Below are 14,377 nucleotides of genomic sequence, written 5' to 3' on the forward strand. Positions count from 1 at the left end.
CAGTGATCCTGATCCACTTAGTTTGGCAAAGCCCTGAATGTGGGTCTTTTCATGTTATAATTAGTCCATTTCCTCTGTTCCTGCATTGTTTCAGATATTTCATCTTTAAACATCTTCCAATTTCAGCATATCTTTCCAGAATGGTGGATGCCAAGAACCCAAGGCCACAATTGGGAAAGATCTCATTAGAAACAGATAGAGGAAGGGAGGGTCCCCATTGGGCAGAATTGTGCCCAGGCTGCCAGTAACCCGGCCATCTGGAAGGTCCTCCTTCCTTCCTGGAAACTCAGGGCTACCCACGTACCAGTCTGAAGGCAGAGGGGATTCCCCAAATGCCCTTCTGGGCACAGAGGACAGACGGAGCCATCCATGTGAATCTGTCTCCGTGTCTTCTCTCATGGCCTCCTTTCATCACCCTGGTCCAGCTTTTTATTCACTCAATAAACATTTACTAAGTCCTTGCCGCATACCAGGCCTAGGGCTAGGTACTGGGAATACTGTGGTAAGTAAGAGGCACATCGTCCCTACCCTTGAGAAGCCCATCTTCTAGGGCTCGGGAGTGACAGTAAGCAAGCAAAGCAATACAGATGTGAACAGGTGAAGTGCAAGGAGGTCAAGCACAGGGTCCAGGGGAGGAGAATACGAGGGGCCATCTGGAGTGGGTGGCCTAGGAGGGCCTCTGAGCAGTGTTATTAAAGCTGAGACCCAAAGGTGGGAAGGACCCTCCTAGGGAGAGATGTGGGAAGATGTTTCTGGGAGAGGAGAGAGGATGTGTCAAGCTCCACAAAGAAAGACCCAGCTGAGAGGAGGGATGGATGGATGGTCCGTGTAGTGTGAGCTAAGGTTGGAGGCAGCCCAGATCTGGAGGGGTTTGTCCATTATCTCAAGTATCTGACTTTCTCACGGCCTCCCTGTGTGTCCTGAGCATGTAACTTAGCTTAGTTAAACCTCTGCTCCTTTTGGATGGGATGGATCTAGTAACTCCCCTGTACAAGCCTCTTGGAGTCTTCAATGAGATCCACGGAAAACCCCAGGGCCTAGCACAGGGCTGGCCCTCCACATGGGGAGCAATTCTTATTCTTATTTTCACCCCTAGTTCCTCAAGGAAAAACATTTCAACCCCTTGGCTCTTTTCCCATCCAATCCCTGTCCTCAATCCCGTCTCTTCTTAAATGTGGGGCTTTCCCCATTCTAGCTGGCACTCAGACAGAACTAGTCAGACTTGAGTGGTAACAAACCCAGTTGTCTGAGCTCTGCATGTTCTAAATGGTAACACGGTGGGAGGGACTTCTGCCCTCACTGTGGGCTGGCATGCGTGCATTCATATCCCCCTCATTCTCCCTTCTTTCTCATCTTTAGATTGTTTTAATTAGTCAGCAGGTATATAAAGAATTTTTCTTGAGTATGGATAAAGTATAAACAGTCAGAGGCTTCCCAGGAAGTGTGACGGGTAAAGAACTCGCTTGCCAGTGCAGGAGACATAAGAGATGCGGGTTCGATCCCTGGTTGGAGAAGATTCCCCTGGAGAAGGAAATGACAACCCCCTCCGTATTCTTGCCTGGAGAATCCCATGGACAGAGGAGCCTGGTGGGCTATGGTCCATAGGGTTGCAAAGAGTCAGGCATGACTGAGGCGAGTTAGCATCTACCCATAAAGAATAAGAGCACAGTGAATGCCACTTGATTTAAGAATAAGAATGCTGCCTTCCCATATGGAATCTGTGCACAGGTCCCTTCTTTTCCCTGGAGCTAACCCACCTTCTGGAATTTTGTATATACATATTTTTTCTTTTCTCTTCTTAATAGTTTTCAGCTTATGTTTATAGACCTAAGTAATGTTGTTTTAGTTTTTGCATGTTTTGAAACTATATAAATGGAACGACACTGTGTGTATTCTTCTGCCATGTGCCTTTTTAATTCCACACTATTTTTCTAAAATTCGTGCATGCTGTTACTACTAGATAGTATTCCATTGTAGGAATAGATCATGACTTGATTATTTATTTTCTGGCCTAAAGACAGTTGGGTTGTTTTCAGTTTTTTAATTTCATAACCAGGGCTGTATAAATGCTCCTGTTCATAACTGAATACACACCCACAAGGTATAAATCCAGGAGTGGGTTTGCTGGAATTATATGGGATCATGCTAAATTATTTTCCAATTAGATAGAATATAATATAGAAGTGTTCTCATTACTCCACAGCTATTGTGCCTGCTTCATAATCGTTGTAATTTTTGCTCATCTAGAGGGTAGAATATCTGTGTTCTTTCTTCATTTTCTGGTGTCTTCACCAATGCAGCCATGTTGGCTTTCCTCTTCAGAATCTGTTTCTATGCCCACCTATATTCTTCTTGCCTACAGCAGAGGACATGAGCTTTCTCCTCTCTCAAACCTGGTCTTTTTCTGTCTCCTTTATGATCCTACTCCTTCTGGCTTCCCTTTTATCTTCAGTATCCCTCTATTTATGATTTCCATATTTTAAAAATTAGTAGTGTGGCAGACATGTTGGTCACAGGCCCAAGTTCCTCATGATTTTCTACCTCTTCTTCCAGCCTCCCTCCTCCTACAGAGTCTGAAAATGCCAGAAACTTTCCTGGCTTCTTTTGCAGCTAGAAATGGCTATGTGATTCAGTCTGGCCAATGAGACATAAGGGGACTTCTGCTAGGAGGCTTATGGGAAATATTATTTGAACATTTATTTCTCTGGGAAAAGGAAGTAGGCTCTCTCCCTTCTTTCTTGCCATGGATGTTTGTATATAAGAACATGATGTTTGGGGCTGAGACAGCCATCTTGCAACTAGAAGGCAATAAGTCTGAGGATGAGAAACCAGTGTGCTTAGGATGTTGTTGAGACAGGATGGACAAAGCCGGGTCTTAGGGACTTTGCTAGACCTCTGAGCTAATCCTGGTGATCGCACCCTCCAAACTTCTCGTTATGTTAATTTAATGTCTTTTTGATCAAATTATGTTAGTAAAATCATCTTTTTGCAGCTCAAACATTCTGACTGACAGGGTTGTCTTTGTATGGATTTCTTCTCTTGCTTTTTTTTTTTTTCTATTTTATTGACTAACTTCTTTTGTGTTCCTCCAGATTACATTCTGAAGATTCAGGAATGTAATTCCTGACACTGCAGTTGCTCTTGAACTTCCTATAATACTTGACATTGTTCATCTATCCTCTGGAGAACTTTGCCTCCTTGGGCTTCTGTGATACTTGAGTCTGGGGTCTCCATCTGCATTCCTCTCTTTCTTTTTTTGTTGGAGGCCCCACTGGGATTCCTGCCTTTCTTCTCTTCCTCTTGCACTGACTCCTCACCATGAACTGCCCTTGCTGAACACCTGCTACATATTAGGAGCCAAACTTGGCTCTTTCCAGTGGTCATTTTATTTACTGCTCAGTTATTATTATCCTCACTTAACATATATGGAACCTAGGCTTTGAGAGGTTAATTAACTTGCCCAAGGCTATCCCAAATAGCTCAGCTGGTAAAGAATCCACCTGCAATGCAGGTTCGATTCCTAGGTCAGGAAGATCCCCAGGAGAAGGGATAGGCTACCCACTCCAAAATTTTTGGGCTTCCCTGGTGGCTCAGACAGTAAAGAATCCACCTGCAATGCAGGAGATCTAGGTTCAATCCTTGGGTTGGGAAGATCTCCTGGAGGAAGGCATGGCAACACACTCCAGCATTCTTGCCTGCAGATCCCCAAGGACCGAGGAGCCTGGAGGGCCAAAATCCATGGGGTCGCAAAGAGTCAGGCATGACTGAGCAACCAAGCACAAGGCTATCCAGTTAGTAGATGACATTATTTCTACTTTAATTGTGCCATCTTGCCCAAGGCTAGACAGACAGTCCCTTTTTCATAGCTCTCTGTATCGCCTCTCCCAAGGTAAAGTGACCCATTCTTATGGTATTACCTATACTTTTATAGAGAGACCTCTTCCTTGGTGGCTCAGATGGTAAAGAATCTGCCTGCAATGTGGGAGACCCAGGTTTGATCCCTGGGTCGGGAAGATCCCCTGGAGAAGGGAATGGCAACCCACTCTAGTACTCTGGCCTGGAGAGTTCCATGGACAGAAGAGCCTGGTTGGCTAAAGTCCGTGGGGTTGCACAGAGTCAACATGGTTGAGTGACTGTAGTCCTATAGGCTTGTACTATCTCCTCTGTCCTAAAAAATCACTGAAGCTTCTCCTATCCTTTACGTCTGGCGTGTATAGAGTTACCTAATCTGCCTTTGTGAATTTCTGACCATGGCGTATCCCAGCCACAGAGATGGACGGATGTCTTGCATCCTCTTTGTCTCCTCCTCCCTTCCTCATCTCATGTATTCAGCCAGAAGCAGCAGCCGATAATGACTTCATTTAAAATGTTTCTTGCAGATGCAGATCTGTCCCTTTGTCCTCATCCCTGGGCAGTGACCCATGCCCACCTGGTCTAGCACAATAGTTTCCTCCCTGCTCTTCCTGCTTCAGCCCCTCCCTTCTCATCCGTCCCCAGGATGCTGCCAGATGACCTGTTCCAGTACATTGCTTTCCTTGTGTCCCTCACTGTTCTGGATCCCTCATTGAACCCCCACTGCCTCACTTTCATGGCTCTTCATTGTCTGGCTCCAGTCTTGTTTCTCAGCAGAGTAGTTCAAATCAGCCAGAGTGGTCTGCTCTTTCAGATATACATTCCCCTTCCCTAACTTCCAGCAGCCCATTTGTCCAACCCTGCCTGACCTCCTCTTCTAAGTGTCAAATGTCACATTTTTCTGAAACCACCTCTGTCCCTTGGGCCAGGGTAAGACTTCAGTCACCAGACCCTGGGATCTCTCCCTCCTTCCTATGAGATTTCCCAAAACACTCATTGTCTGAATATGTCACCAGGGCACCTGATGGTTGCTCATTGTGTCATGCCCAAGCTGGGTTTCCCAAAATCAAGACGGTAAAGTCCTTTGTGATTGGAACCATGCTTCTCCTTGCTGAGGCTCAAGGTTGGGGAACTGAATGGAGCCATGCCCTTTCTTAGAAGTCAGTCCATCGCCTGTACAAACATTAATTGAGCATCTACTATGTTCTAGGTACTATTCTGAACACTGAGAGTGCATCTGAGGAGACAAGTTCTTGCCCTCAAGGAACGTATGGTCTAATAAGAAAACAGATAAATACATTTTAGAAAGTATGAGTGTTTTGTAGGGCAAGTATAAGATGCTCATAATAGGGGCACCTTACCATGACTAAGGGTTTCCCAGGTGGCTCAAGTGGTAAAGAATCCACCTGCCAATGCAGGAGACACTGGTTTGATCCTTGGGTCAGGAAGATCCTCTGGAGAAGGAAATGGCAACGCAGTCCAGTATTCTTGTCTGGGAAATCCCATGAACAGAGGAGCCTGGCAGACTACATTCCATAGAGTTACAACAGAGTCGGACATGACTTAGCAACTAAACCACCACCACCACAACTGTGGCTAAAATGCCAGGGAAAGGCTTCCCTGAGACAGTAAATTTTATTTTTTATTTTAGTTTTACAAGTCTCAATTTTTTATTATTGGGGGTTTCCCAGGTGGCATAGTTGGTAAAGAATCCTAGAATCAACAAAAAATAACATATAATCAGAACAAACAAAATGTAGGGAAAAAGAAAAAGAAACTATACTACCTAAGGAAGTAAATTTTAGATTGGGGCCTGAAGAGATTTATCCAGGTGAAGAGGAGGGAAAGAACATTCCAGGCAGAGCACATATGAAGGCTCGGAAGTGACACAGAATGTAGCACGTTTGAGGGACTTTTATTTGAAGATAAAAGTCACACATGGCTCTGGTTGGCATGGAGAGTGTGAAGGAGACAGGTCAGGGGAAGGGCTGGGAGGGATAAGCAGGGCCACGTGGGTTGGACCCCAGAGAAAATAGGAGCCGGGATGTTGTGGCCTTGGTGAAGAGAGGGTGAGACTTGTTAGGGGAGGAAGCTATACATACGGGGCCATATCAGGGGGCACGGAAGGAGGACTAGATGACAAGCAGGCAGGGAAGAGTGAACTGGCTGGTAGAACTCAGAAGACCATGGAAGCGTTCCAATCACTGGAACCTGCCCTGTGACCTAGCCAGTGGTCAGGAATTCCGAAAGCTCTGTAGGGTCTACCAGGCCAAGCATGGTGTGATAAAAGCCATGAGAGAGGTGTGTATAAAGCCCTGTGTTGGAGCGAGGTGGTTCAAGACAGGCTTCCTGGGTCTGATGGGCTTTGGGACGGAACTCCTGGTGCTGAATGGGTCGGCTCAGGACAGTATTCTCTCTTTCCTGCCAGCGTCCAGTGCTCAACCTGTGATCTAATGGCCTCTGGCTCTGGGGCCCATGGTGGCTGTTATTTCTGGAGGAAGCACCCCTTCTATAGCAGGAGCGATCCTTGGGAGAACTGGGAGGGCAAAGACCACTTCCTCAACATCTATTTCCTACCCAGGCTCTACCAACCTCAGCAAATAGCTACTTTCTCTCCAAGGCAATTGGATCAACTTGTCCAAACATGCGTAGCCAATAAGTGGGTCTGAATTGAGGTCTTTGTCTACTGTAGCACCTCCCCCACTATCCAGAATAATTTTGTTATCATCTACCACATAAATTTCCATTTATATTTATTCCTTCCCAAAGAAGAAAGCAGATGTAAAATGATTGGTTTTAACACTATCTCACAGAAACTCTGCTTCTTTCTCTTCCCCTTACAGAGGATTTTGTTTAATTAATTCAAATTTATTGTCAGACATTATCACATACATTTGGGATACATCAGTGAAGCAGGAGCCAGGGTAAAGACTCTGCCCAAACTTACAATTTAGCAGACAAGACAAACAGAAGACATAATGAGTAAGTTACACTGTTTGCTAGCAAAGGTGATGAATGCTATAGAAAAAGAACAAGAAGGGGAACCAAACAGAAGTTTTTTATTCTCACAAGTCAATTTAACTTAGTGGGCAGGAGGATAGATAGAATGAGAAGCAAAGGGGAGAAGGAGCAGGGCTTCCGTTTTTTTTCCTGTTTTTAAAAAATATGGATCAATTTTATTTTTTGTAGGTATTCTTTTTTTTTTCTGTTTAGGTATAGTTGATTTATAATATTATACTGATTTCAAGTATATAACATAGTGGGTGATTCAAAAAATTTTAGATTATACCCCATTTAACATTTTTATGGAATATTGGCTAATTCCTTATGCTGTACAATATATCCTTGTAGCTTATTTATTTTATTTTTTTACAAGAAGACAATTTTTTTTATTGAGGTCTAGTTGCTTAATAATATAGTTTCAGATGAACAACATAGTGATTCAAAAGTTGTATAGATTACATTCCACTTATATTTCTTGTAAAATATTGACTATATTCCTTCCTTGTGAGGTACAATATATCCTTGTAGCTTTCTTATTTTATACATAGTAGTTTGTATAGAAAAACTTTTAATCCTCTCTGTTTATTATGCTCTAACCCCTTTCCTCTCCCCATTGGTAACCACTGATTTGTTCTCTATATCTGTAAGTTGATTTCTGTTTTGTTATATTCAGTCATTTATTTTAGTTTTTAGGTTCTGCCTATGGATGATAACACATAGTATTTGTCTTTCTCTATCTGACTTATTTCACTAAGCATAGTGCCCTCTAGTTCTAGCCATGGCAAAACTTTATTCTTTTTTATGGCTGAGCAGTATTCCTATTCCATTGTGTATATAAGCCACATCTTCTTTATCCATTCATCTGTAGATGGGCACTTAGGTTGCTTCTGTATCTTGGCTCTTATAAATAATGCTGCTATGAACATTGGGGTGCATGTATACTTTCAAATTAATGTTTTCTTTTCTTCAGATGTATACCCAGGAGTGGGATTGCTGAATTATATAGTAGTTCTATTTTTAGCCTTTGTGGAATCTCCATACAGCTTTACATAGTGGTTGCAGGACAGGGCTTCTATTTTTCATGATAAACCCTTGTCCCTGGCTGGAATTTTAAACTAACTACATGTGTATTACTTTGATAAAAATAAAAGTTAAATTTAAATAGTGCTGTAATTATATTGGTATGTGAGGGTGGCAAGGTGAGTTAAGTTCTCTGTTGCCACAGCAGAAAACAGGAAAAACAAGAAATAGAACTACAGGCATATAATTTAGCAATGTAAAGAAAACTTCTGAAAAATCAGAATTTAAAGCAGAAACAGCTAAAGAGTGAAAAGTCATTTTTTCCAGGGGAGAAATGACTTGAAGGTAAGAATGTGTAGGATACAGTAGGTAGAGGGCTCTTGCCTTTTATTATATGCCTCTCTGTATGTTTGGATTTTTAAAATCATAGGCATGTGTTACTTTCATGATTTAAAAAAAAAAACCCATATTCTATTGAGTCCTGGGAGGTCTGCAGAGGGGTGTGTTGGGGGCTTTTTAGGGAGTGAGAGGGTGGGAAAGTAGGTAAGTTTTACCCCCATTTATGCAAATCCGCTTTCTTTTATTTGTTTTATGTCTCTGACTTTTATGCAAGGTTTCTTTTGAACAAAGGTTTCTGCCAGTGAAATTGGATTGAACTCCTTTTGGCTCTCATGATTAATGATGCTTTATAAGCACCCATTACCCTTTATGCTCATGCCTATTTACTTCTTTAAAGAACTTTCATCACTTAGAAGCCTTGCAGTCTTCCCCCCAGTTGGCTATGGTTGGAAGTAATTGGTGAATTTTGTTGCCAGTTTGGAGGTGAGGCCCTGCAGTCAGTCCTTCGATAATTGCTCCTCCAGAGTGCCTTTGGAACCATTCTCAGAACAGGGGTTCTTTGGGAATTCTGCTGGGCTTCCAGCATGGTGGCTGTCATCATGACAGGAATGCGCTGTAGCTAAGAATCCCAATATCGACAGTTTCTCTTGGGGTAGCTATGAATTCTTATGGAAACTTGCCTCCCACTCCATTTCCTGTAAAAGAAAAAGGAAGAGAGAAAAAGACAAAGAGAGAGAGACATGGAGAGAGACTATGAATGAAGAAAAGGTGGCAACCTCCCATTCGCTTAGTCACCTCCTAGTGACTCCACTTCCAGACATGTGTCACGGTCTGCCTGCTCTGGTACTATTTTTAGATCAGGTCCCTTTCATTCATGTTTCCAGGGCCTTTGCAGTCATCCCTGATGCTGCCTGGCAGCTGCTTTCCTGAGTTTGAAGTTCCAGAGGTTCTGTGTTTCTAGGAACCTTTCATGCCTTTTCACACAGTGTTCCTTCATCCGCTGTCCGGGGATATGATAGTAATCCTTGAAGTCCAAGCCCAAATGTCATGTAGTTGGTAAAACTTTTTCTGGACCTCAGTTTCTAAAGAAACTGTCTCTGCCTTAATATCATGGAGACTGGCCATCACTTGATTAGAGTTTGGTGTCCCTGTGGGGTTGAAAACATCCCATGGTCATCTCTCTGTCTGGTATACAGTGGAGTTTTTTTTTTTTTTTTTGTAGCATCTGTTCAGTGAATTAAATAAAGCATGCTGGCTATTCTTTTCCGTGCTTTAGGAAAACTTGCTTGGCCTGGAAGAAACGTTACTGTGGGAGGATCTTTAGCAAGCATCTCCATAAATCTTTTCCTGTTGTCCTCTTGAAAGACCAGATTTGAAAGAGTAGGTGGCATCAAGAGATAGCCTCCTATACTTGGAGGGGATTTTGTCTGGGGAAGAAAATTGTTGCCACCAACTTACACATCAGAGAAGAGAGGCTCAGAGAGACTGAGACTTGCTGGTGATCATACAGTGAACAGCAGAAGCCGGAGGTTGAAACCCATGTCATCTGACTCCAGGGACATGGTTTCCTACCACACACTTCCTTGTAGTCTCCACAGTATGCTCTGAGATGACACCATTTAAGACTTTACAGACTACAATTTCCCCTCAAGGCTGCATGCAGTTGTCTTCTTTCCAGACCCAAGTGCTGAGAATCTCCATCCCCCTCCTGCTTTTTCTTCCTTGCCCTGAGATTAGGTATCTCTTTCTCTGTCTCTTCTGCAGTCTACAGGACTTCGTCTCCCTCTCATCTCTTTCCAGGTAGCATGATTTCCAAATTTTTCCGCTGGTTTCTTTTTCTGGCTGTGGTCCTTTTGGGGGAGGCTTTCCAATGCAGCTGAAGATTAGAGGATGATAACACTGAATTAGTTAGTGGATCTCCTTTGATGTTATTTTGTGGGCAAACTCATTAATTTATGACAAAAAACATCAAAGAGCTAGGCTTTTGCATAGGGCCTGGTTTGTCCCAAGGCAGCTGGGTAATAATGATCAGTCAGATTAAATCTCAGCATCTTCTCCTTCCTCCAGAGTTAAAGTCCAAGTGACTGGAGTGTGGGAACATCCCATTCTGTAGGATTCCATTGCAGCCTTGAGTCAGTACTATAGGAAGCTCTCCTCACTCCGAAAGTGGATCTCTCTCCATAGCTTCCACTTTGATGCCTCTAAGCCTGAGGTTTGTCAAGACTGTGATAACAACCCTGGAGGCAATGTACTAATAAAAGGCTGAGGCTGTTACTGTCTTTTTCTAGTCAGAGGAGCTGGATATTAGAAGGGATCATTCATCCTTGCATGGATGAGTTCAAGGTTCTGTACAGAGTCCTAGTCCTGTAATTTCGCTGGTAAGGAGAACTCTCCTTGGGCTCTACAGGAAAGTGCCAGCATCGTGCTTGGCACACAGGAAACTCTTCATACATAATGGCTGAATGTGCTTGTTTAGAAATGTTGTGATACATGCAGGTCTTGGCTAGTTGAAGAGGAATAATGTGTAGAGCTCAAGTCTTAACTTGCACAAAACCTCCTAGTCTACTTATACCAGTGGCCCGTACTGTGCTTCTTCCATTGTATTTGTGGTGGGAAATTGTCTGTGCTCCTTTCCAAAGCCACCCCATCCATGTTTGCCCATTCTCTGCTGACCTCTTAAGGGCTTGCTTCTGCTATTAACCCTCTTTTTTCAGAGCCATCAGTGTTTCCTCCCTGGTAGATTATTCCTGTCGGCAAAGCCCAAACTCTAATGTCTCCCATCTTAAAAGATCCTCCTTTGCTCCTTCTTCTCCCTCAAGCCACCCTGCTACTCGTCACTCTCCTTTACAGCTAAATGACTAAAGGAGTTGTCTACGCTCCCAGTATCTCTACTTCCTCTCCTCCATTCTGACTCTCAAACCCATTTGAATCAGAATCTCATCTCCACGCTCCACTAAAACGGCCCTTATCAAGATTACCAGTGACCTTCTTGCCACCAGGTCCAATGGTTATTTCTCAGTCTTCATGTTATTCTAATGTTATTCTCTATGTGAGCAGCACTCAACGCAGCTGGTAGGACTCTGTTACCAGGTTTCTTACTGGGCTCCAGGATACCACTCTCTCTCAGGTCTCCTTCTACTTCACTGGCTACTCTTCTCAGAATCCTTTCATCTTCCCAACCTATAAGTAATAAAGTACCAGGACTGGTTCTTAATTTTTTTTCTAGCTTTACCCGTTTCCTAGATAATTTCATCTAGACCCATGGTTTTAAGTACCATCCACATACTGATGACTCCTGAAGTTTTTATTTCCAACCCTCTACCTCTTCCCTGAATGCCAACTGCGTGCTTTACTAAGATGTATAACATGCATATCAAACTTCAAACCTAAACCAAGGGGACTTTCCTGGTGGGTCCAGTGGTTAAGAGTCCACCTTGCAATGCAGGGGATGAGAGTTCAGTCCCTAGTCAGGGAACGGGGATCCGACATGCCACAGAGCATCTAAGCCAGTGTGCCATAACTAGAGAATCCATGCACCACAATGCAAGGTCTCAGGTTACGCAATGAAGATCCCTCAAGCTGCACCTAAGACCTAATGCAGCCAAATGATAAATATTAAAAATACCCTGAATCAACTAAACACATCTGTAATCCCCATCCTTGCTCAGCCCTTAGTCTTCCTCCCTCAGTAAATAACAACTCCTTTGTTTCAGTGGCTGAGACTTCAAAACTTGGAATCATCTTTAACTTGTTTCATGTTGCAACCTCAATCTATCCACAGGTCCTTTCAGCATTACCTCCAAGTTATAAATATCTAGAGTCTGGCCACTTCTCACCACCTCCACTGTTACTCTCCCAGTCTCAGCCACCACCATATCTTGCCTGGATAACTCTAACAGCCTCCTAATTGGCCTCATTGCTTCTGTTCTTGCATCTCTGCCAACCCTAGCATCTAGAGCAATCTATTAAAAACTGCAATTAGATAATACCACGCCTCTACTCTAAATCTTTAAGGATTGCCATCCCACTTTCTGAATGGAATCCAAAATCCTCATGAGGGCCAACAAGTCATGTAAAACCTGGCTCCTGCTCCCTTTCTGGTTTCAGCTTCTGTCTCTCTTTCCTTTACCCCGTCCAGTCTAGCTACACTGGTCTCCCTGCTATTTGAACATGGCAAGCTCACTCCTGCCTCGGAGCCCTCATACTTTGTCCTCTAAGCTTTGTCAATTTTCTCAGATAACTGCATGCTAAATTCTCTCACTTCCTTCAGGTCTCTGCCCAAACGTCACCTTAACAAAAAACTTGCCCTATTTTTCCTAAAATACCCTCTACCCCCATCTCTCTCTCATTACCACACTTTGCTTTTCTTCCTATTGGTGATTACAACTTGAGATATTTGATACTCTTTGCTAATCCATTATTGATCATTTCCCTATTAATATAAGTTCAATAAGAACAAAATCTTTGTGCATTTAGTCATGCCTGTATCCCAATCTCCTAGAAAAATGCCTGGTACATAGTAGGTGTTCAACAAATATACATAGAATGCACTCATCCAGGTGTGTTATCTTCGAGTGAAGAGAGTGGTTTTCAGATGGTTGTCTAATTAATATGATCAAAACCAAGTGTGAGGAACTGGGAGAGGTATACATGGAGATCATCAGATGTGTGTTTGTTTATTACCAGAGATCACCACGGGATTCACAGATATTTTCAGGCTGTTGTTCGATGCCAAATCATTTGCAAAGCTATAGGTGAAATGAAACATCTGCCTTTAATTTCTTTGGCATATCCTTATCCTTAGGGACTCAGTGTGTTTATCTGTGAAACAGGCAATTGGAGATGTGGTTACTGTTCTGCTAATTTATAGGCTACAGGATGCTGGAAGGAGACAGTACAGCTAGGGGGATCAACCACATGAGCCCTGGAGCTTGATTGCCTGGGTTTGAATCTTGCCTCTGTTCCTCACAGGCCATGTGACCTCCAGTAACTTACTCAGTTTCCTCATTTGTAAAGTGAAATAATAAAAGGCATTTAATTCAAAGAATAATTATGAGGATTATATAAGATAATACATGTAGAATATGTAGAATATGGTCTGGCACATCATAAGTGCTCAACAAATGTTAGCTATTAAACATGAGATGCTCTGAGGGCTCATTGCTATTAGTGTCTTTTAGGGGCAATAAGCTATCATAGAATATTAGATGATATGGAACTTTTTAAAGTGTGATAATAATATTGTGATTAGGTAGGAGACTGCCCTTATTTTTAGGAGATACATGGTGAAGTACTTAAGAATAAACTCTCACTTACTTTCTAATAATCTAGCCAATTATATCTCTATGTTTCTGTATCTATCAAGCAAATGTGACAAAATGCTAACAATCGGTGAAGCTAGGTGGATAGTACAGTTTATTGTACTAACCTTTCAAAGTTTCTGTATGTTTGAAAATTTTAAAATAAAAAGTTGAGGAAAAAGAAAGAATCCTAGAAGTAGTCTAGTGAAGTTCAATACTCAGTTTACAGAAAGAAGACCAGATGTGAAGTGTTTGCTTAAGGTCATACTGCCTGAGCCAGGACCCAGGTCTCCTGGCTAACTGTGTGTGTTAACCCTCAGGCAACTGTGAGCTGCAGAGGAATATTCCCAGCTTTCTCTCAGAGACCAAGGGGGGTTTATGGGTGTATAAAAGGGCATCCATGTTGGTGCTTCCTTTTTGTTTATTATGTAAATAGATAGGTCATCTGGTTGGAAGGTGTGATGTTGAAAAATGTGAAAGAGGTGCCAGAGCCAGACCTGCCATCCTTTAAAAGTGGGCATACCAGTTTGGCACCATCTGTTTGTGGTTTTTAAGTGGTAGTGATGGTGTGTGTGTGTGTAAACTCTGGGATTTCAGAGGAGAGAGGGAAGACTAAAAGTTGGTGTCAGGGCCAGGAAAAGCAGCAAGGAGAAACTGGCTTCAGTCTGGAGCTCCCTGAAAGAAGGGACCCCAGGGTATTTCTGGGGATGAAACAAGGGCACATATTTAAAGAAAGGAAACGATTATCTGTGGTCTGTAGCATCCTTCTCTAGCTGATAGGTTTCATGGCAGTGAAAAGGACAGAGGGGAGAGGAAGGAATGTACATGCAAGCCTCGAGAGGGGGTCATAGAGAAGAAACATA

General features: G+C 42.9%; 1 protein-coding gene across 1 annotated transcript in view; it reads left to right on the plus strand.

Moving 5' to 3' along the window:
* ZFYVE27 (zinc finger FYVE-type containing 27) overlaps window positions 1-14,377 on the plus strand; it is a 102,383-nt gene that overhangs the window by 87,237 nt on the left and 769 nt on the right. The window lies entirely within an intron of this gene.

Source organism: Cervus elaphus, chromosome 15, assembly GCF_910594005.1.
Source record: "Cervus elaphus chromosome 15, mCerEla1.1, whole genome shotgun sequence".
Taxonomy (NCBI): domain Eukaryota; kingdom Metazoa; phylum Chordata; class Mammalia; order Artiodactyla; family Cervidae; genus Cervus; species Cervus elaphus.